At 44.3% G+C, this 24869-nt stretch overlaps 1 long non-coding RNA gene across 1 annotated transcript; it reads left to right on the top strand.

Annotated features, from left to right (window-relative positions):
- The first annotated feature begins 4528 nt into the window (after window positions 1-4528).
- LOC120372456 lies at window positions 4529-24166 on the top strand. Its single transcript, XR_005584979.1, has 3 exons — window positions 4529-4622; window positions 17068-17142; window positions 23985-24166. It is a non-coding gene; the product is annotated as an uncharacterized LOC120372456 (long non-coding RNA).
- The last annotated feature ends 703 nt before the right edge of the window (window positions 24167-24869 follow it).

The raw sequence follows: 24869 nt of genomic DNA on the forward strand, positions 1-24869 counted from the left end.
CTACTATGGGCAAGCATGGGAAAAGCAATGTGTATCTCAATTCTACCGCATATACTCAGCAGGGGATTACACTGAGAAAGTATTAACTTGGTTTTCAAACATTAGCCTATGATAGCACACGTTTGCAGGTGAGGGTTTGCATGATTTAGCCGCAGGAGCTACGTGAAATAGAATCTGATGATGGTGATAAAATCGCAATGTGCTGTTTTGCCTTTGCCTTGACAACTCAGGGGAAGAATGGTTTTGTTGTGAAGGCACCGAACTGGGGCTCAGGAAACCAGAGGTCAATTCCTTGGGTCCTCTATGAAACAGAATGACTGACTCAGGACACCACCTAAAATCTTATTCACTCCCAAGTTTAGAAACTTCCCTTTAAACCCCCTGGTTATATTTACAGATATTTCTTCCCCATGTGCAAGCTCTTGGGAATATGAGGACACAAATACCTTTCATCTGGGAAAAACACCATATACAATCAAATTAGCAAACCCAAAACACAATGAGAGGTTTGGCCAACCCTATAGTCTGTCATTAATTGCCAAGATTGTTGAGACTCAGTCTCCACCACCTACAACCTCACTTGAGTCCTGTTAGACTCAATGATGGTGAAGTGGATGACAGCTGATGGCTCTTCTTCATCTGTGTCCTGCACTCCAGCAAAGCTCCTCAAAGTCAGATCCGCCCCTGACTCTGTGGACCTGTCAATTTCATTACTGCCTAGTCCAGGTGCAAACCATGAAAACCAGCTGCATCCAAGATTCAGAATCTGAGCAGGAAACCCAGAGAAATGCAAGACACCTGGATAGAGCCCCCTATGGTCCCCTTACTAAACTGAGTGGGCTCTCAACCTACTGTCCATTACCTGTTGGCTCAAGGTGACTCGCGTTCCCCAGACCTTTCACAATTTTTCTTCTCTTTCATAAATATAACATCATTTCCAAAGTAGAACACAAACTCCTACTAGTGAAACATAACGATGCACGATAGCAAAGTGGGGCAGCATATAGGCAAATTAACTCTTTCCCCCCCCTTCTTTAAAGGGAACAGAATTTTTTTCCCTTTCAGCTCTCTCATGTTGGGGCTTACCACATATGCACATTGAAAGCCAAGAAGCGTCACTCTTAGTCCACCATCCGCATTCTCTCACCCAGACATTCAGAATCAGAACAGAACATGAATTTGCTACAGAAAATATTCCGCCAGACTTTACCCAGAGCTGTTTGGCAAGGGAAGGTTCACCAGTCGAGCTATTTGACCGACTAATTCCTTACAGCCCAATTTTCAGAAATGGCCACTGATTTTGGGTGCCCAATTTTAGATGCCTTGGGCCTGCTGGCCAGCACACGTTACACACACACAGGTATGCACATTGTATTATTATTATTGTCTGTATTATATTAAATAGGAGCATTGGGTAGTTATGTTAACTGACTTGTATTCTGTTCATTTATGTCAAAGGTGTGTGAGTGTGTATATCTCCCATAATGCTCTGCTAAGCTAAATGTAGCATTTGGCATTAGCCAATACAAAACCTATCAAAAAGACAAGATATATGAATCCTGTGTCCTAGTACAGGTTGATCTGTGCCTTCATAGCCCCTAGCACTCCAAAACAAAAGATAAGAAAGGTACACCATGCTACAAGAAAAACATGCTAAAAAGCTGACTGGTAAATTTTAGTCTTGGGTGATGTATAGACAGCTTTTAATCAACCATACTAGAAATACATCTAGTCTGAATGCACACTTCCCAAGCAGCATCAACCCCTTCTCATACAAACCCTGTTTGCCTATGACTTGACCCATTGCCCTGCCTGACCATTCATTTAGCTCCACTAATTGCAATGGAAGAGAGTCCTTTTTTAGGATTTTCCAGGTTCAGTTCCACCAGGCCCATCTGGAGAGGGACATTTTTTGTAGCTGTGATGTGATCTCTGCAGACACTACCGAGAAAGACATTGGGCTACATGGCTGCAATAAACACTGTAGTGGTTCCATGGAACTGGGTTCTCCAGTTGCTGGTGAGCACACAACTCAGCTTAATAAGTAATGTTCCCATGCTCTACACACCAAATCAGTGGGCTACTTCCAACCACCAGTCCCCTCCCAGAGCCTTCAGGCACCCCAGTTCTGGCTGTCCTGGTTACACGGGGCAGGGTTGTCATTGGAGTTGTCTAGAAATGCATAGAGTCCAGCTGTTCCATTCCCCCCTCCCAGCCTCCTTCCTCCCAAAACCAGTAAGCCCCAGGCAGACAAAATGTGCACATGGGCTGACAGAGATTTGAAGTGAAGTTCAGAGAATTCAGAGCCAGCGATTGCTGCAAAGCCTCTAGTGATCCCAGGCGCGGTTTGGGGATTTTGCTGGCTGGGAGCTGAGCCCTAGATTTAGGGGAGTGGTGACCCACTGGTGGGATGTGATCGACACTAAGAATAACCTTTTCTATGGCTGGAGAGACCGAACTGCCCCTTTTCTGAAGGCAACATCTTCTCCAGCTGAGGCAGGTTCACCCTGCCTGCGACAGCTCACTCCCACAGGGGCTAAGAGAATCTGGGCTGCACCACCAGGGAGCAGAGGCACAAACAGAGGTCTGGAGAGGCAGCCAAATGCCAGGTTAAAACAGAGCGGGGGGGGACCTGACCCATGTAACCAGGACAGCCAGAAACCCTTGGCCAGCCCCCTACCAGCTGAGATACACCAACAGAGCCAGTCAGTAACTAGCAAAATAAACTCAGCTGCTTGGGAGCATCCTCTTGCCCAGGCAGGGTGAGTGCAGAAGCTAGTAATGGGGGCAGGTTCAGCAGAGTCCCAAGGAATCGCCCATGTAGACAAGCTGGCTTCCCATTCCTTTGATGGGGATTTTGATCAGTTAACATTTCAGTGGCCAAAGGTTCAAATATCTGTTGACAAATGTTTTTTTCCTGCATCGCCCTCGCCCAGGGAGTGGTACCTGCCCTGGTCACTAATGGTTTTTACTGAGCAGAAGATCATAACTTTTCCCCCTAGGGGCAGTTGTATCCTCCCCTCTTCCAGCCTCCCCTCCCCAATAGCTTTAGCTTTTCACCCCCTCCCCGCCTGAGCCCCCAGTTACGTTCTAAGCATTTATGCTGCCACCAGGAGCTCGAGTCAAACCCTTCTTTGGGCTCAGAGATTGTGAATGAGAGCAGCCCTGGAATGTGCTTCCTTCTGAGGACATGCCCAAGGGAGATGTAATGATATTGACTTGGTGTGCAACTGAATATAATGAGAGCCTGGAATGGATTTTAACAACACTATTGAACTGTGAATTATTTTGTCACTATACAAATTGGTGACTTCTTTCTCCAAATATCAAAAGTCGCTAGATTTGTCACTGGTCATTTTGACACTTATCTCCTTGCTAGGGAAACCAAAAAGTCACTACATCTAGTGGCACAATCACTAAGTTGGCAACACTTCCTGGCGCTGTGACCAGCAGCCACAGGATTTTTCCCCCATCCACAACAACCTATCAGCCTCCACTGCAGCAAGAAAAAAAAAAGAGCAGCAAATTCACTGCCCTGCACTGACCTACGTCTGCTCAGCAGATTCACCTCACACCCAAAAACCTTCCCATAGTGTCTTATTTGCCTTCGTAATGTCCCAAATTGTTAAGCCACCAAGATGACTACCTGCTATTTCTCTGTTTATCCAGTAGAACTGCCCTCAATCTGCCAGTCTCTACCAGGTCCACCATTCCTGATTGGTCACCCGAATGCAAATGGGGGAAATGGAGGGCCTCAATTTTGTTCCCCACCTTATTTTAGGTGAAAATTCACACCTGACCTTTCTGTTCTATTTCCTACAGTCTCTCCACAGTGGAGCACAAGCCACAACCATCTTTGAATTAGGGTTACCAACTTTTGCATGAATGTATTCCTGGAGATTTCACCACATGACATAATCTTTAATTCCTGGAGACTCCAGGCCAATCCTGGAGGGTTGGCAACCCTACTTTGAATATGAGATGAAGGTTGGAATTTACTAGCCTGGAGTGAATTTGGAGTTAGACAAAAGGCAGCTACCTATCCCCATCCCGTGCTACTAGTGAGATTTCACAAGCCTCAGAGACACCAAAAAAAAGAGCTTTTTATAGAAGAGGAAGGGAGAAGTGGGGTGAGGTCGCAAAAGGAGGAAGATTGTAAATATGTGTTATGACAGACTACTCTTGAAAGACAGCATACAATGTGAGCAGACACACAGGATCTACAAACATACATGAAGGATTACCCTACCCTAAGCTTTAATTATACATTTCAACTACACAAGAGTAGATATTTCTAAATTCCTCAGTTTTACCGCCATGGAGATAGAAACAAGAAACAACTCATCTTTAAGAAACCAGATGAAAAACAGATTTCCAAATAATGGAAGAAACACATAGTTTACTTGAATATGAGCTCAGAGAGACTCATCCAGTTGGTCAATAGCTGAAATATATCTGAGGACATGTTTAGGAGTTAATTATGACATCATACATTTATGATAGAACCCCCCTCTACTAGACCAGTATCCAGAGGTCTGTAGGAGGACTTAGCACAGTTTAGAGTGCTCCATATGAAACCAGCAAAGACAGCTAAGGGGACTGTGATAACCATGCGGTAATTGGTGAGAGACTTTAACCCTGGGGAGTTAGGAAGCTTGGTTACAGTATTGGTACGTGGAATGCAAGTAGGGCAGGTAGTGGGGTGAACTTAAGATGACTGTCAAGCGATATTTCTGCTAAGGTGGGGTTAGTTATGTCTGATTGCTGGAGTAAGCACCATTATATGAAACAAGAGCAACTAATGAGCTCCTTGTTTAGTGGCTCCTTCTGGCACTGGGATCAGCCAGGTCCAGGAAATGGGATGGACCCATCAACCAAGAGCTTTGGGCTCACCAGTAGGAGGGGTAAGCAGGGATTCCAGAAGAGTCGAGCTGGTTGGGGGAGAGAGGGGAGGGAAGGCAGTGATAGATACAATAGAAAGCAGTGTTGCAACATTGTCAATATTTCATTGAATTCTATTTTCATTTTGAATTTTTTTTTCCAAATTTGGGAAAAATATGCTTAAAACAGCAGCAGCTTTATCCTTTATATAAATTATAAGTCACAGTAAATACTGACAACAATAGCCAAATGTTATTCTTTTTTTAAAATTCTTAAAATCCAAGTTTTAACAGGGGTCTAATTAGTCCCTTGACTCCTTGAACATTGTTTGTTTTTAAAGTAATGACATCCAGGAGCCCCAAAATACCCCCCCCCCCCCACAATAATGGGACTCCAGATGGGCCCTGTCAGTAGGAGACAAAAATGGTTTTGCAGACTCCTTCTCTGACCAGGGTTTGAGCTATGTCCATTTTTGGCATCAGTCACATATTATTCTAAAGTTTTACAAAATCTGTCTGTTATGTTAAAACCCCTGTCTTCCTTATTAGAGCCAATAAAGGCCTTGGCTGAGAGAATCAAGGCTTTTGGCTAAGTAACACAAATTAAAAGGAGTACCACATCCACAACTATTTTGATCTATCTCCACGGAGCTAAGCATTTCTTCTGCCACCAGGAGCTTGAGTCAAACCCTTCCTTGGACTGAGAGGCTGTGAATGAGAGCTTGGGGATCCAGACTGACCTCACAAAGGTCAGGGTGGCTTTCAGTCAGACTTCTCCATGTAATGTATGCAGACTTTGTGTCACATTCCAGGGTTAAAACCAGGCCAGTGAGAGGGGTTGTGTCACCACTCCACAACCCTGTGTGTCTTACAATGCTTTGCTGTTGTAGCTCCCAACCAGGGATGATTGCAAACAGCATGTAAGTCACACCTTGAACGTCGGTGTATAGCTGCAGCCCTGGTCCAGCAACTCTGACCCCAGCAGCCCGTCAGCAATACTCCAGTCACAGCCTTGGTTACCACTTGCAGGGTGACCCCAATACACTCCCAATCCTGAATTTTCCCAAAATGTGTGTTCTGCACTGTCCAGTCCTCTTCTGGACAGTTCACATATTAAAGTCCCACTGCCCCTGTAAAGGGTCAATATTCAACAGTTTGCTATTTTAACGGGAGTTACCCAAACAGTTCAGCTTAAATACAATACTGGATTGGTTTAGATTAAAAATAAAACAAGTTTATTTAATTACAAAGAGGTTTTAAATGAATACAAGTATGAGGTATTAAATGTAGAAATGTTTACAAGAAAAATAAAGATAAAATACTTCCAAAGTAGCTAAAACTTAACAAGCTACACTTGGTTCAAGGTGGTTCCCAGCAGCATCGCTGACCAAATTCTCAGGTCAGGATGTTCCCCCAAAGTCAAAGGGCTGATTCTTGTGTCTTCTGAGGTGAACGAGAGAGAGAGGGATCCCTTGGGGTTTTCTGTCCCTCTTTTTTATAGTCCAGTGAAACTCTGAAGTGGATTCTTCTGAGGGTTACCCCTCAAAGCAAAGTTTATTCAAACTGTAAAGAAGGTGGCAGGGAATTCGGTGGCAAAGGAGGCTCCATGTTCTTTCTTCTCACTTGTTTTTGCTGAAATGCAAATGTGCTTTGTCTCCTGCTATCTCACCCCCTTGGGTCTTGAGGACCCTGTTTATTACTTATATGTAAATTGAGGTAAACACACATTTCTTCGTTCAGGACCCTTCTGCCTAGGCAAGGCTGTGTGGTTTTGAACATGTGCTAAGAACATTATACAGAGGGATTTTACAACTTTACATATACTGTTGCTACACTTCACCATGATACTATTGACCAGCAAGTTATTAGTTTTCAAATGATACCTTACAAATCATATTTTGTACAAAGATTATGACAATAGTGTGTAGGGTGTGAATACAGGGGTGCTGTCCATCAGACCTTACTAGAAACTGCATGACATATATGGAAATAGTGTTCAATGTGTGCGCCAATTTGGGTAAAACTTGCTAAAACGGAGAGCACATGGCATATATATGGCACTTTGCACATTCAAAACACTGTACAGATATAAGCAAGTTATTCCTCACAACACCCATGAGGCAGGGACTGAGCATTATCCCCGGTTTGCAGATGGGGAAATGGTTCAAGAGATGAGAAGTGACTTGCATGAGACCTCCCAGCAAGTCATTGGCACAGCCAGGATTACAGCTCAGGAGTACCAGATTTCCAACCCTGCATTCATTCCAGCAGTCCAATTCATATGGCTGATTTTAGAATATAAGAATGGCCATACTGGGTCAGACCAATGGTCCATCTAGACCAGTATCCTGTCTTCCAACAGTGGCCAATTCCAGGTGCTTCACAGGGAATGAACAGAACAGGTAATCATCAAGTGATCCATCCCCTGTCGCCCATTCCCGGCTTCTGGCAAACAGAGGCTAGGGACACCATTCCTGCCCATCCTGGCTAATAGCCATTGATGGACCTGTCCTCCATGAACTTATCTAGTTCTTTTTTGAACCCTGTTATAATCTTGGCCTTCACAACATCTTCTGGCAAAGAGTTCCACAGGTTTTGAGTGTATGAAGAGAATTGCAGTGTATGAAGAAAGACTTTTTTTTTGTTTTAAACCTGCTGCCTATTGATTTCATTTTGTGACCCCTAGTGTGTGTGTTATGAGAAGGAGTAAATACATTTCCTTATTTACTTTCTGCACACCAGTCATGATTTTATAGACCTCTATCATATCCCCCCCTTAGTCGTCTCTTTCCCAAACTGAAAAGTCCCTATTTTATTAATCTCTCCTAATATGGCAGCTGTTCCATACCCCTAATCATTTTTGTCTCCCTTTTCTGAACCTTTTTCAATTCCAATATATCTTTTTTGAGATGGGGCAACCACATCTGCATGCAGTATTCAAGATGTGGGCGTACCATGGATTTATATAGAGGTCAGAACCTCTCAGGGCTAGTCTCCCTAGAATTGCAGTGGTATAAAACCTAACTGTTCAGAAACAGATATTGTTAAAGCAGCACAAGCCCCTAGTGTGGGCAGGGCTGGATTAAGTTTCCTGTGGACCCGAGGCTATTAGATTTTGTGGAGCCCCTGTAAACAAGTCTTTTTCCTGGGAGGGAGTTTGATGAAGGAGGGAGCTGGGGCAGGTGATTGGGGTGCAGGAGGGGGGGTTCTGATCTGGGGCAGGGGGGAGGAGGGGGTGCAAGGTGCAGGCTCTGGCTGGGAGGCACTTACCACGGGCGGCTCCTGAGCAGCAGCACAGCAGGGCTCAGGCAGGCTGCTGGCCTACCTGATATAGCCCCAAGCTGCTCCCAGAAGTGGCTGGCTGCTACGTCTCTGCGACCCTGGGGGGAGGGGGACAGCACCAGCCAATGGGAGCTGCAGGGACGGTGCTGGGTGCAGGTGCAGTGCACGGAGCTGCCTCCTCCCCACCCCCACCAGGGGCCACAGGAGCATGCTAGCAGCCGGCCACTCCCAGGAGCGGCATGCGGCCACAGCATGCAGGCAACCTGCCTGAGCACCCTGTGGCACCACGGGACTTTTAGCGGCCTGGAGTTGGAGATCACTGCCTGTGATTTATTTTTGCGGGACCCACTTGAGCTGGGGCCCTGGGCTGCAGCCCCTAAAGCCCCTGCCTTAATCCAGCCCTGAGTGTGGGCATGGACATACCAGGATAAAAGTGCTTATATTAGGGTGACCAGATGTCCCAATTTTATAAGGACAGTCCAGATTTTGGGGTCTTTTTCTTATATAGGCTCCTATTACCTCCCACCCCCGTCCCGATTTTTCACATTTGCCGTCTGGTCACCCTAGCTTATGTTGATGTAGTTTATTCTCGTCCATTACTCACACAAATAGTCCCAAGGACTTCCGTTCTTTGTGCTAATTTCTATGGTCCCTACTCCCTTTGTGTGTCTGTGGCAAAAATCCCATAGGGAGAACACTCATGACAGAATGTTAGACATGAGCTGGCAATGCCTGTACTGACCCCATCTAGTCATACTGTTTGACTTAGCCCAATTACCAATGAGAATTGCAAAAAGCTTGCCCTCCTGTCCTCTGAATGATGCCCCCGAGCCACAAGAGACATGATTATCAAAAGGATGGAAACTACCTTGACAACTGACGATTCTAGTCATGCAACCGAGCTGCCAAGGAACCACCACAAGTACCCACTAGCCAATATCAGCTACAAGGCCCAAAACTGTTGGGCAAAAGGAGCCAATATGACACCACCCACTCCGTTGCCGGAGAAGCCCCTCCATGTGAACATGGCAACAGCAATGTGGGCTTACACGGGGAGTGTAACCAGGGGGTACCCATACTCTGGCATCATCTCTAGATACCTCACGGAAAGTCCCGTCTACCTTAAGTCCTGCAACTTTCTGCTCCAGCCCATCAGAGGCAATGGAAGCCTGACTGTAGTGAGGCACAGCAGGGCCCCTCTTGTTTCGGCCTCGGCTGCCCTCACAAACCAGTCAGGGACACCTCAGGTTGATGCAATCACCAGTGCACTTTATTTTTAGCCATTTCCCACCACCACCTTGCTATCTATATACAGGTTAGTTTCACAGCCAGGCTTTACAACCAGCAGACCAGAGCCACCTGCCCTGCTCTGGCCTCTCCTTTTCTCTTCCCCCCATCCCCTGCCTGCCTTCCTCCCAGTCCTTTTATAGCCCCTGGCTAATTAAACTGGCAGCTGTTGCTAATTGCCAGGCAGGCACAGGCCTATTCAGCCAGCTCCAATCTACTCCCCTTAATTGGGGCTGGTGTGGCAGGGGGCTGGTTAAGCATTCCTTACCCAGCACCCTGTCTCATTGACCCAGTTCCAGTGCTGTCAGGAGGAAGGTGCAAAATAGTGTGCGCTATATGCCACAAGATCCTGGAACTTCCCTGAGGATCTTGGGTGACCTGTGCTGTTGGGAGGATGGGCTCCTGCCCCTTCCATAAGACGATGAGTCTCTGGAGCTTGACAAGTTTCAGTTTAGGTATTTTTCCACAAAACTTTCCTCCTATTTATTTTTCCACCAGAAGGCGTAATCTTGCCCAAATTACATACTACAATGATTTCTGCTCCATTTCATTGCTTCAAGTTTAAAGACTTAAAAATGACCACAATAACAGATCCAAGAGAGCACAGGTTACATATGCTAAGTACAAAGCTTTCATAATCCTCCTCCCTCTCCCGTCCGACATCTGTACTGACTCAACTGTAGAGCAAATGGGATCATTATTTCTAATCTGCAGAAGTAGGCCAGATGTCCAGTAGCTGTATACGTTCTTAAAGGAAGTTGTGTTCTCCAGAACAGCTCTTTTCACTGCAGTCTTAGAAAACTGAGCAAACCCCTTTCTGAATCCATACAACATAAATTAAGTTAGCGCAGCAGGGCTTTCTGTGTAATAATTTAACTTGTCAGTTCACATCACTGACTGACTTGAAGAATTCATGGGACTTAGTTGATCAATATTATAAATGGTTTGGATGGCACTGCAGGGATATCCCAGGGTTAATTTCAGGTCATTGGTTCTTATTTCTCTTAGGGTCTCATTAGCTGGAGCTAATATATAAAGGGGAAAGGGTGGGAGGGGTGAGAAAGGCAAACTATCTAACAACCAATGAGGCCAATACCAGGGAAGGAAAGAAAATGTTGTTGTATTCAACTGAGTGTTACCCATTCTATTGGGATCTCCTCCTGCTCTTGAACATTAACAATGAAGAGAGGAACTCTTTAGTTTCTGTGAAGAATTTAAGATAAATAAAATAGAGGGGAGAAGGAACTACTACTACTACTACTACACATACTGGGGCAAGATCTTCAGCTGGTGTAAATAGATATAATTTGTGAATTCAATGGAGCTGAGATAATGTGCATCAACAGGATCTGGCCCATAGTCAGAGAATGACCTACTTAATGACCTACTATCTTCCCATTTTTTGTCACTTGGAAAGTGTTCAGAGAACTGCATGGCAGAGATGGACTCTTTTTGTCCCACCTTGTGTTTTGGGGTCAGCTTCTCAGCCGGCATAAGTCAGCATGAAGCCAATGGAGCTTCACAGATTTATAATAGCTGAGCAATCAAATCCTTTGTTAGGTGAAGCTTCTGAAGAGGGAGGCTGGGAGCACAATTCCTTCTGACAAGACCCCATGAAAGGTCCCCATTGAACGTCACTTTCTTTCCTACACAGGAAATCACTTGTGCATGAGAGGAATGGTGCATGAAAAGCACTGAATTAACCCTTGTTTTCCTTTCCCTTCTGAATGACTACAGCATTTTGTCTTTCCAAAGGAAAGGAACTCTTTCCCCTTTTGACCCAGGGACCTCTGGTGCCAACTGGCAGAGGGCACAAGGGGTGCGTAGTGTTTTTCAGGCATCCCTTGGGTTCGATATATGCAGAATAGTTAACCCAAAGGTTCATGTGAGGTCTCTATTTAGAAAGCCAATAGCCTACTGGTCATCATAATCATGGTGAAATGTATGTATAGATAATATTTAAGGAGTTATTTATCTATGCTGAAAGTTATGTTCTGAAGGGCTTGCAGTTAACGCAGGTCACCAGGAGGTGATCTCTCTCAGACACATTCCTTTCAGGCAGTAGGTAACAGACGCTCATCTCCCTATCTAGTCATATGTGCACTGCATCTTGTCTGCCTCACAATGGAAGCATACTTGCATATTGAGCCAGGTGCCAGTTGAAAGGTTGTGAAATCTACAAGGAAAAAGAAACACAACCAAGGGTGTTCTGTTTGTCTTCAGTCATAAAGGATGGGACTTGAATATCTCAGGAGGCAAAGGAACACACAGGGTCCTTCACCTAGGGGGCAAGCTGACAGGGGGTCTGTCTCATGAAAGGAGGGTCACAGCCAGCCTGGCTGTAAAAACACTGCAACTACGTTGAGTGAGCATCACTCTACAGGACATGAGAATATCTAGTTAATGAAGTCTAGACTCTAGAACATGTGTTATGATTTTGTTTTGTATACAACCATTTGTTTCCAGCTTCTACTCAATATTACTCAAATCTCTCTGCTTTGTTCAATAATGTTATTCTTGATTTCACTATGAACACATCTAAGTGCTGTGAGTTGAGCGGAGCGGTGGTCCGAAGTGGAACTGGTAAGCTGGACTGTGTGGCTGCTTCCAAAGAAACCACATCAGTGAATACTTCCAGGACAACACTGAACAGCGCACTGATACACAGTTACCCTCCCACCAACAGCACAAGAAGAAGAACTCCACATGGACTCCTCCTGAGGGTCGAAATGACAGTCTGGACCTATACATTGAATGCTTCCACCGACGTGCACAGGCAGAAATTGTGGAAAAACAACATCGCTTGCTTCACAAACTAAGTCGTGCAGAACGCAATGCCATCTACAGCCTCAGAAACCATCCTGACATTATAATCAAAAAGGCTGATAAAGGAGATGCTGTTGTCATCATGAACAGGTCTGACTACCAAAAGGAGGCCGCCAGACAACTCTCCAATACCAAATTTTACAGGCTACTTCCCTCAGATCCCACTGAGGAATACACTAAGAAACTGCACCATCTACTCAGGACACTCCCTACACTAACACCAGAACAAATCAACATACCCTTAGAACCCCGACCAGGGTTATTCTATCTACTACCCAAGATCCACAAACCCGGAAATCCTGGACGCCCCATCATCTCTGGCATTGGAACTCTCACTGAAGGACTGTCTGGATATGTGGACTCTCTACTCAGACCCTATGTTACCAGCACTCCCAGCTATCTCCGTGACACCACTGATTTCCTGAGGAAACTACAATGCATTGGTGACCTTCCAGAAAACACCATCCTAGCCACCATGGATGTAGCGGCTCTCTACACAAACATCCCACACACTGATGGAATACAAGCTATCAGGAACAGTATCCCTGATGATGCCACAGCACAACTGGTTGCTGAGCTCTGTGCCTTTATCCTCACACACAACTATTTCAAATTTAATGACAATATATATCTCCAGATCAGTGGCACCGCTATGGGCACCCGCATGGCCCCACAATATGCCAATATTTTTATGGCCGACCTGGAACAACGCTTCCTCAGCTCCCGTCCGCTCATGCCCCTTCTCTACCTACGCTACATTGATGACATCTTCATCATCTGGACCCATGGGAAGGAGACTCTGGAAAAATTCCACCATGATTTCAACAGCTTCCACCCCTCCATCAACCTCAGCCTGGACCTATCAACACGGGAGGTCCACTTCCTAGACACCACGGTGCAAATAAGTGGTGGTCACATTAACACCACCCTATACCGAAAACCTACCGACCGCTATGCCTACCTTCATGCCTCCAGCTTCCATCCCGGGCACACCACAAGATCCATTGTCTACAGCCAAGCACTGAGGTACAACCGTATCTGCTCTAACCCCGCAGACAGAGACCAACACCTAGAAAATCTCCACCAAGCATTCTCAAGACTACAGTACCCACACGAGGAAATAAGGAAACAGATCAACAGAGCCAGATGTGTACCCAGAAGCCTCCTACTGCAAGACAAACCCAAGAAAGAAACCAACAGGACTCCACTGGCCATCACATACAGTCCCCAGCTCAAACCCCTCCAATGCATCATCAGGGATCTACAACCCATCCTGGACAATGATCCCACACTTTCACAGGCCTTGGGTGGCAGGCCAGTCCTCGCCCACAGACAACCTGCCAACCTGAAGCATATTCTCACCAGCAACTGCACACCGCACCATAGTAACTCTAGCTCAGGAACCAACCCATGCAACAAACCTCGATGCCAACTCTGCCCACAGATCTACACCAGCAACACCATCACAGGACCTAACCAGATCAGCCACACCATCACCGGTTCATTCACCTGCACGTCCACCAATGTAATATATGCCATCATATGCCAGCAATGCCCCTCTGCTATGTACATCGGCCAAACTGGACAGTCTCTAAGGAAAAGGATAAATAGACACAAATCAGATATTAGGAATGGCAATATACAAAAACCTGTAGGAGAACACTTCAACCTTCCTGGCCACACAATAGCAGATTTTAAGGTGGCCATCCTACAGCAAAAAAACTTCAGGACCAGACTTCAAAGAGAAACTGCTGAGCTCCAGTTCATCTGCAAATTTAACACCATCAGCTCAGGACTAAACAGAGATTGTGAATGGCTTGCCAATTACAGAACCAGTTTCTCCTCCTTTGGTTTTCACACCTCAGCTGCTGGAACAGGGCCTCATCCTCCCTGATTGATCTAACCTCGTTATCTCTAGCTTGCTTGCTTATATATACACACCTGCCCCTGGAAATTTCCACTGCTTGCATCCGAAGAAGTGGGTATTCACCCACGAAAGCTCATGCTGCAAAACGTCTGTTAGTCTATAAGGTGCCACAGGATTCTTTGCTGCTTCTACAGAACCAGACTAACACGGCTACCCCTCTGATATCAGTGAATATTGTGAGTGTCCAGTGGACCAGGGATTGGACGCTCCAGGGAGATGCTCAGAGGGGGCCTATCGCTAACCTGCAGCCTCCCAGCAGGGCTGGGCCAGGAATAGCAGGGAGTGCTCGTGGTGCTTGTGGCCTTGGAGAGCTGCCCTTGGCACAGACAAGACTTCTTCACACTAAGGGAAGGTGGTGATGAGGTGCCTCACAACCTTGGGTGCTCTCGGGAGGTGTCACAACTGGTAACCAGCAATTAATGTTTATAACAATGACAAAGGCCATTGAGAGTGTCTGAAGTCCCAATACGAGTATGCTAGTGGAGAAAGCAGATTGATTAACCCTACAGGCTTCCAGTCCTGGCCCATTCTTTACTGAATGATTTTTTATGATTTACACTGAATTGTGACGTTTGGGCTAGATATAATGTAGGCTAGGAGAGAGGTGCTTGACTTCTGATTAGGGCTGTAGCCTAAGAAGGACATCAGAAAACACCAACCACATTTTATTTACATGTAAGGCATTCAGCTCCAATTGGAAATGTCTTCCTCTGGAAAACCATGCTTCCTTCTGTAACATGTTGTATTTCCTGGCTAGACTGCTCTTGGAAGATGTATATCTAGTGCTCTTGGAAGATATCAGAGTTAAACTTCTGGAGAACACAGTTTCCAACTTGCTCACAGGAAAGTCACCAAGAGGAGAAGCTTGTACCTCAAGTTGCACCCACACTGCTCCACTAAAGTGCCTCAACCATGGAAGAACCACCTCTAAGGTTGGGAGGGGAACTCAGCCTCTTTCTCTGTTCAGTCCTTCTTGCCAGTCTCCTTGGAGAGCCCACGGGTGCCCATTGTGGTGAGGGCCTTTAAAGGTACTGACACCCCTTTGGTGGGAACTGAAACAAGAATAATTCATTTCACATGTTCCAAACAACTTTCACTCACAGCTGACCTGGGAGGCTGAATGCACACCATGTGATCAAGAGGTGAAAGGCTCCTTTACTAGATCCCTGAGTCATCCAGTCTTACATTCCTTTTGCACTGGAAACACGAGGCTTCTTCATTTGAAATACTTCACCCCTCTGGTCCCCATCCTACTCTATGCTACGCAGATGTACTGGGATTGAAGGAATAGCAAATGGAGCCTAACTGCACATGCACAAGGGTTCAGCTGAGTATTCCTTGCTAATACTCCAGAAAGTTCTAGGAATGGGGCTAAGCTACTATGCTTGCTAGCATATCAGTCTCAAAGCAAAGCAATGTGGTCTTATTGGCTGGGGACATAACCAAACCCCAGCCCGACAATGCATATGCTACAATATACACATTGCATTAGCTAGAGGCAGACACTGGATACTTTACAAATTTGTAATGTGCTCCCCACAAATAGTGCTGATCTATCTTTCTCTGAACTTCAGACTTTGCCACCTATGCATGGCCAGCAGTACCCCGTTCCTGAACCTTCACTTATAAGGGTAGGATCTGTCCCACTAACAGTAAAATAGGGATTGGTATTTATTTTATCATTGATAGGTTCTGACATGAAAAGGAGGCTGGAATATTATTTAGTTCCAGTATAGTTTGCCCACGCTTGTGTTCATAGAACTAGGACAATGTTAAATAGGTGTCTGCAAAAGTGACAGCAGAAGCCGCAAGGATGAACAACTCAATAGCACCTGATATACTGAAGGCCAGGAACCGTACCACATTTACATAGCCACTAACTATTTTTTTCCTATCTAACCTGGAATACACACACACACACACACCCTGCTAAATGTATATCTAGGAATAATTATCAAATTTCCATATTTATGCAAAGAAGTCATATATGGAGATAATAGCATAAATGGACACTTCACTTTCTTATGTCTAATGATAAAATGATTGAAATTCAGAAAATGTCAGACTTATTATACATCAACTTTTGAATTTTTACTGCTAGAGATGCCATTTATACACTATACTAAATTTCAAAAAAAACTCTTAATTCACCCCCCTCTTATTTTGAGGAATCTGACTCTCTCTAGGGATTTTTAGTCAATTTGTTTAGTTTGTCATATTCACACTCTTAACCTTGGCAGGAGTCACGCCTGTACAAAAATCATAAGTGGGCCAAAATCATTCTTGGAGCAAATCCACTGAAGACATTGGTGTTACAATAGGGAAGGATTTGATGCTAGGTTATAGATAAGGACTCTTAAGCAAAGAATCCAGGAGTCCAGTAACAGGGATGCATGGCCACCTGATAGGAGTAGTGGCACTTAAAAGGTGATAGAATAGCTATTGTGTTCAGCTATTGTGACTCAAAAGTGTGTTTCATTTCTAAAAAGTAACTGCATGTTGGTGGAAAGACTCAGGCCTGGTCTCCATAGGACATTAGCTCAGTATAACTAAGTATAACACACCCCGATCAATCCAGTTAAACCAACCTAACCCCCAGTGTAGACAGCACTAGGTTGACCGGATCTAGCTACTATCTCTTGGGGAGGTGGATTACCTACGCCGACGGGAGAACCCCTCCCATCCACGTAGGTAGCGTCGTCACAGCAAGTGCCACAGCAGCACAGCTACAGTGGTGCCGATGTGACAGTTTATGTGTAAACATGCCCTTAGTAGAAAGAAATCAGCTGCAGTCAGCAAGGTTTCCCCATTCTGCTCAGAAAGAGGGCTAATCTGTTTCAGCAGCATCCCCTCCTTTTTTTCCAGATCCCAAAGACTCTTCTCCAGGATTTGACCAGGAAGGCCAGAAACCAGGCCTCAGATGGTATGAAATCCCAGCCTGTAAGTGGGACATTGTTAGTCTGGCATTATCGCACCCAGCTGAAATTAGAATCCATCGTGTAACCTTTAACCACTTCTCTCTCACTCTGTGGTTTTCCCACCGTACACTTTGGAGTGCTGTTAGTCATTCTCTCTCTCTCAAAGTCATTTCATGCTTTTGTAACAAGAACGTACACTTTTAGTGGAAGGAAGACATTAGAAAAGCACTTTACCCCATCTGATATGGCTAATGGGAAACCATAAACCCTGGTGAAATCTCCTGCTAGCAATGCTACCCTCAGCCTCGAGTCAGAGACAATGCTCCTCCACAATTATTGCAGACCTCATTCCCACGGCAGAATTCTAAATTGAGATATGCCAAGGCTTAAAAGGTCAAACAAAGAATTGCGGGATGGTGACATGAATAATTAGTTGCAGTAATTTAGTAATATTGGTTTGTTGTGATAATTGCTACAAACTCTTTTCATACTGACAGCTGTGATCTTGTTGCCATTTGAACAATTTAACCAGCTATTCGTGATTTGTGCTCCTTGCCTCTAGTGTTCCTTGCCTTTAAGAGAATCTATTTCTTTCTTTCTCCAGTTATCTATTTTCCCTATGGTTTGCATTATGAACAGCTATAAGATGGGTCTGATGCTAAGAGGTTCTACTCATTCGCTATGTATGGCAGCTACCAGTTGCTCAGCACTTCTCAGAATCAGGTTTTACTATATAAAACAACAAACTATGACTCTCGCCCCAGAGCCTTGAGATCTTTGAATGGTATCCCCACTGCAGGAACTTCCCTCCTCACTCTTAATAAGCTGAGAACCCCAGTTCTCCTGTATTGTCCCTATCACTCTCAAAAGTGTAAGACATTCCCCTGCCGAAGGGATTTTGGGAGCTTCTGATTTCACGGCCATCTCTTTTCCTTGGAAAGATGTAGGATTTTTGGGAGGTGGAGGGGACACTAATTTTCAAAAAAAGGATCCCAATTCCCCTGAACAATTGAGTACTGTAAGAATTGGATGCTCTTTGAAACTGTGTCAGAGAAGACTTTTCTCCCACCCTTTACCTCATCTTAAAAAAAAAAATATGCAAAGATTGTCAGAAAGGAAAATCTGACTGTTCCTTGAGATGTCTGGTGAAAATATCAAGCTTGCCTATTAAAATCATGTTTAGGAGAAAAACAATTTCAAACGTTTCACAGGGCGAATTTAAAGAAAGTCTCTAGTGTCTGAAGAGCACATTTGATAATTCTCTAGATGAGGGGACAATCTGAGCCCAGGGTTTGTAACATGATTCTTCTCACAGTAGAGCTGCAGCACCTCACACTGCATGGGGACTGTACACTCAGATGTTCCAGTTTTAGCCCAGAGTTAAAAGCATCATGTTTTAAAAGTTTCTTTTTAAGCCCACCTTTAAAGACTCCCTTTAGCAGCATTACACAAGGATGCAAACATCTACAAAAAACTGTCAATGTGGATTCCCTGTGGAATCCCTAATCAAAGCCATAACAAAATATCTTAAACAAGCCATTCAGATACTGTTTAAAAAACCCTTACAGACAGTATTGGGTTTTACTGCTGCACTACAAAATACTAGCATCTTGTATAACACAGCTGCTGGTGCCTTCTATTCTGGGTTAACAGAAGTCTCCCATGAAGTGTTTAAGTGCCATATTTAAATATTCTGATTGATATTTTCAAATCACTAAGCAATCTAGACATATTATCTTCCATTACTTTTAATAGAAGATATGCCAAATGCCCTAAATTGCTTGGAAAATCTCAACCTTCCTAACTAATTAGGTCTGTATGGCTCTATTCGGCATTTTATATATTTTCTTTAGAAAAAGATTAATCTTGAATTGAAAAAGGCAGAAGCATTAATCATGTCCACATTGTATACAGTGTTTTGTACCATTCCGGTGAAGCTTTGATGTTCATTAACATGGGGCCCAAATTACTTCACTGGGAGCAGGAATGGGCCTGTGCTAACAATTTATTATAGATTGTAGCGGGAAGGGGGAAAAAAAGAAATGAATCACTTGAAGAGTGGTTAGAGATGTCTGAAAGGCAGCGTATAAAGCCACGCTCTATTCTGTCGAATGATCCTGTTATTAATATGACTAAAGCATTTGGAAACAGCCCTTCTCATTTAACCTAAGGGTTGCCCATGTGTTTCAATAACACTCTTTTGAAGCACAAAAATGTCATGAAGCTTTTGGATCCCAGCCTTGTCCTTCATTAGGTCTGTTGAGAATTAAGGAACATATTACATAATGCCCAATAGTAGCATTTCATATCCAGAACAGAGATGGCATTTGCAAGCCCATGGTCAGTCCACCATCTTCCGGTGAGAGAGACCTGACAATGGAAACTAAGCCCTTTTCCTTATGAAGGCAGCCTGGAAAACGTAAACCCCTGTAAACAGAATTGAAAATCTGTCACTGATTTTTTTTTTTAAATAATCATCATCAAGGGTATTCACTCCCTATATAGCCCAAGGTTGGGCTCAGTTGTCCAAAAGAACAACAGCCATAGTTCCGTCTGATGCTGGGAAAGACCCCAGATCAGCTTCACAAGTTGTAGGCAGTCTGATGGCAACAGGGCTTCTGCAAGCTTCTTATCGGCCAATCTGACCTCCAGTTACAAAGAAAGGCAGCTCAGCAGCACAATCTAGCAGGCTGAGAAAGAGACTAGTCTCAGCTGACGATGACTCCTTCTGTTGCTTTGGTTGCCCAGAGTTAAGCATCTACAGCCAGACCCGGATTTAGGTGCTTAACTATAAATGCCTATGTTTCAAAATGTCGGCCTTAACCTTGCTGTGCTTCATTCGGCCCATCTGTGAAACCGTCACTATTTACCTACTTCATAGGGGATGTGATGATCATTGACCAGGCAATGTTTGTAAAGTGCTGTGTGAGTCTTAGACCTCAGGTAGAATGCCCACAAACTTCCAGTGGCTGGGGACTAAGTCACTCCACAACCCCCCACCCCCCAGTTATCTGGATAACTGTCCCTTGCAAAAGTTTTTCAAGTGTTGGCAGCTATGAACAAAGCCCAACAGAAGCATCTCGGCTACACATTTCACAGAATCACAGAAAGGGACCTCCAGAGGTCATCAAATCCAGGCCCCCTGCGCTTTGATACACCTAGATAGATATTTGTCCAACCTGTTCTTCATACCTCCCCAGTGATGGTGTTTCCGCAATCTTCCTTGAAAGCCTATTCCAGAGCTCATAAGAACGACCATACTGGGTCAGACCAAAGGTCCATCTAGTCCAGTGTCCTGTCTTCTGACAGTGGCCAATGCCAGGTGCCCCAGAGGGAATGAACAGAACAGGCAATCAAGTGTTCCATCCCCAGCTTCTGGCAAACAAAGGCTAGACACACCATCCCTGTCCATCCTGGCTAATAGCCATTGATAGACCTATCTTCCAAGAATTTATCTAGCTCTTTTTTGAACCCTGTTATCAATTATCCTTATCAGTATGAAGTTTTTTCTAATATCTAACCTAAATCCCCTTTCCTGCAGATTAAGCCCATTACTTCTTGTCCTACCTTCAGTTGACATGGAGAACAGTTGATCACCATCCTCTTTATAGCAGCCCTTAATAGTCTCCAAATGTGTCATCAGGTTTCCTTTTGTCTTCTTTTCCCAAGACTCAGCAGGAAGCAGGCAGGACAGGACAAAGATCACAAGGGACACATTTCATAGCAATTGTTTTTATAATGGTGGCTTCCACAGTCCCTTCCCCAAGGAACACAAAATTCAAGACATTGAGCAATCAAGGGCAGAGGGAGCAGGGTGGTAAAAGATAAAGCACACTGCTTTGATTAATCACTCGTAGGCATCACAACAATGCAAGCGGGAGTTGAGGAGGGATTTGTAGGAGGACAGGATAGTAGCTTTATGGCTCACTTGACAGAAGGTGTGTTGTGATGAAGCAGCAGTCTGGTGGGTACTGATTCTCTCTGAAGAGGCTGCAGGATGCATTCCCTCTGCAAGGGCCAGTGCAGAGTGGGTGTGTGCTAAACCTCCCCATAGAAACAGCAACAGCAGCTGCAATGGCCATGGGTAACAGGCATGCAAAGCAGACCTTGAGTGCAAAAAGCTGCGATTTTACTTGGCCCTTGCTCATCTTCCTTGAGTGTGCCCCCATTTACATGCATAAAGCCAGGCTCCATAGCTGGCCATGAGTGCTGGGAGGGACTAGCCAAGGTTAAAAGTATATTTTGTGGCCAAGGTCTATCACAAGCAAAGAGACTGAACCAATTCCATTGACAAAGTCTTCCCACTGACTTTCGTGGGAGCTGGACCAGGCCCAGAGATCAGAATTCCTTAAAAGTGATGTCAGAGGAAACATTAGGGCAACCTCTTGCTCCCACTGCAATCCAGGGGAATTTGGGTAGATTTCAATGAAAATTGAAATCAGACCCCCTTATTTTTTAGAGAGGAAAAAACAGGCAACACTATACTGATCCTGCAGAACCTCCAATTCACCCACCAGAAAAACAAAACACAAGATGTGTGGCCAAACCGCTGCAGTACTTAGAATCTGAGGCAAACAGAGTTGCCAGAGCCAAAAGATTTCAATCAGCAAAAGGAATATTCTATAAACTACATTTTAACATCTGCTAGAGCAAGATGTTTGTTTACCACGTCCCCCTGCAAAATGGAACAATGTCTCTTACCTAATGTACTTTTTTTAGATGAAAGAAGGATGTTTATGAGTGCCACGCGGGGTGTAATTGAAAGAATATTTCCGGATGAGAAAGCCATATGTTTTGTACTTCCATTGAACCTATAAATATCCCTGTAACATTTTAGGGCCATAAATACCATGATTTGAAAGATTTTTATGCATTTGCTTAAGACTTTTTTTTATTACTTTCAATTATCAGTTTGCCAACTGCATCTTTCATTTTCCTCCCATTACATGGCAGTATTGCAAAGGATAAATTTGAAATGTCAATAAGATCACTGGAATGTGTACAGAGCTGAGCAGCTCTGGGGCATCTCAAACAATCAGTCCTCAAAGGGGTGCAGAGAATAATTCCCCCAAATGTCACATGTTCTCCTCAGAGTCTAACCAGTGAGATTTATTTGCTGCCCCACTTACAGGGTGTGATTGAGGGGAAACCCTCAAAATGAAAACATCCAAGATTGCCCAGCTGTGCTGCAGAATTGTGTAATTTAACTCTTCCTATCCCATGCATTAGTACAAACTGCAGCATGTCAGTCTAATGAAATAAGACATTAGAAAGCTTCTAAAAGGGAGAAAATATAGCTAGTAATGATGGCCCCTGGTGCAAAATCATCATGTCTAAGAAGAATTATATAATCTTTCTTGCTTTGGAGAAAGAAAATAGTCAGAAATGTTTTTTCAGATGTTACTGTTAGAACTTTTTACATGGAAAGAGAAAAAAATACAATCATGTTACAAAGATGCTCTTTCTGTGGGTTTGTTTTGTTTAACAATTTCAAAGAGCTAGCTTTGCTTTGCACTTGTTTAAAACAAACCATTCCATTGTCATCCTGGTTCAAGTTCTCTTTATTTCCCACAAAGCCGCCTGCTCCCTGAGAAAAATGCATATGGAAAAGAGAAACTTTTCCACTAGCTCTCACTTTGGTTCCTCTTTCCCCCCTCTCCTCTTCCCACCCCACCCCAACCACCACCCACCTCAGTATGTCTTAATCCAAAAAGAGTTTGGTTCACTAAAGTTTCACGGAGTCCAAGAATCAGAGCCTGCTCCTGCACACTGATTACCAAGCATCATGCTTACTACCACAAGTAATCTCACCAGTGTCACAGTTATTGCTCCCAGTAGTAGGCAATGCATGTAGTAAGTAAGTGCTGGCAGGTTCACGCACTGGGGCCAGATACAAAGCCCATTGAAATCAATTGAAAGACTCTTTTGAAGGGGAGGACTGTGACACAAGTGACAAGAGAGTCTTGCTCATCCCATCAGAAATGACTGCCTTCAGAAGAATGTTGTCAGTGTCCGGCAGTGCTGTTATTTTGTGCAAGACTTGTCATATATGGCCCAGATCCTCAACTGGTGTAAGTTAGCAATAAGCCATTGATTTCAGTGGCGTCCCACTAGCTGAAGACCTGAGGTGCTCACAAGTCAGGCAGACCTGAGATATTCTTGAGTGTGCAAGTTGCTCAGAAACAAAGGCTGAAGCACAGAGCTGCTTCTTTACATCCTGAAGAAAAACAGGGAGATTAAATTCACACCTCTAGCTAATTCAGATTAATTTTCCTGTGTCTCCCCTTGTAGACAAGCCTTAAGATTGCACATTCTGACTCAGCTTTCACAATTCCTGACTTCTGAATGTTTAACACATCTAACCTTAGTTAACATGTGTATTTTAAAGTGGACTAGTTAAACTGCATGAAACCCCTGTGCGGACACTCTCATTCAGAACTGAAGTGGCCTTAATTCAGTTTAGTTTAAAATAACTGAAATTAAGGCCACTTTAATTGTGAATGAGAGTGTCTGCACAGGGGTTTCATGCAGTTTAGTGAACTCTTTAAATTCACATCTTTTGTTAATTCGGTTTAACTGAGTAGACAAGGCTTTAGCCATTCCTCCGAATGACAAGTAATCTTTAATAGTGTGATCATCTACTGCTTCTCCAATACAATATTTATTGCCAGGCAAAAACTTGAATGTGGAATTAAGATATTTCAATATGCATCAGTAACTTAAAGGTGTCCAGCAAAGAAAAAATGGGTCTACCTTTTTTGCTTCTTTGTGCAGAAAGGCCTCAAAGGGAAAGGGGATTCTGTAGTTTATTTCTGCAGGAGGATGGTTGGGAAAGGGGGCATTTTTCTCCTTTTTTTACATTAGGCACATTGCCGCCAAGAGCCTCTTGGCAACTGGAGAATGACAAGGTCAAGGACATCAAAGCCAGAGAAGTCCCCACCTCTACTGGAAATGGACTGCCAGGGTCTGAGCTCAGAGACTCCAGAGACCCAGAGCCAGGGCAGAGAAAGGACTTCAGTGTGGAAGACTCTGCCCTCCTGTGAGTCCCATGAGATGGTGAGGTTAGCCATAGAACCACAGACTACAGGAGGGCAAACCATGGCAAGATTCCCTCCCCGTTAGCCCCTTCATACAGCTTTCACAGCAGAAGGAGACACATGGCTAGTTTAGGTTTAGGGTTTTGTTTTGAACAAAGAATCAATGTTTCCTTTAACTCAAGGGAAGTAAAATGAAATACGTTTTATTCTGTTATTAGTAAGTGAATAAATATTTGATGCAGGTGGTTTTGATTTTTAAGCTGTATTGAAAAGATTAACAGGGTGTCTGGGAGAGGCTAAGGGGTCCCTTCCCTTTTGGGTGTTTGTACCAGACAGCTCAGCACTGGCCAAAATCTCTCTGTACTTGGCAAGAATTCCTCACATCCTACCTCACTCACCATTAATCCAGTTCTACAAAGTCACCTCACAGGAACTGAACAGAAACAGCTTTTCTTCCTTGTTGTTCACCTAAATTCCCAAACATGGTAGTGGGCTGCTTAGTCTCTCTAGCCCAGCAGTTCTCACACTGTGGGTTGAGACCCCAAAGTGGGTCGCGACTCCGTTTTAATGGGCAAAAAGAACAGGAGTACTTGTGGCACCTTAGAGACTAACAAATTTATTTCACCATGAGCTTTCGTGAGCTACAGCTCACTTCTTCGGATGCATAGAATGGAACACACAGACAGGAGATATTTATACGTACAGAGAACAT

The sequence above is a fragment of the Mauremys reevesii genome, linkage group 9, assembly GCF_016161935.1.
Source record: "Mauremys reevesii isolate NIE-2019 linkage group 9, ASM1616193v1, whole genome shotgun sequence".
NCBI lineage: Eukaryota > Metazoa > Chordata > Testudines > Geoemydidae > Mauremys > Mauremys reevesii.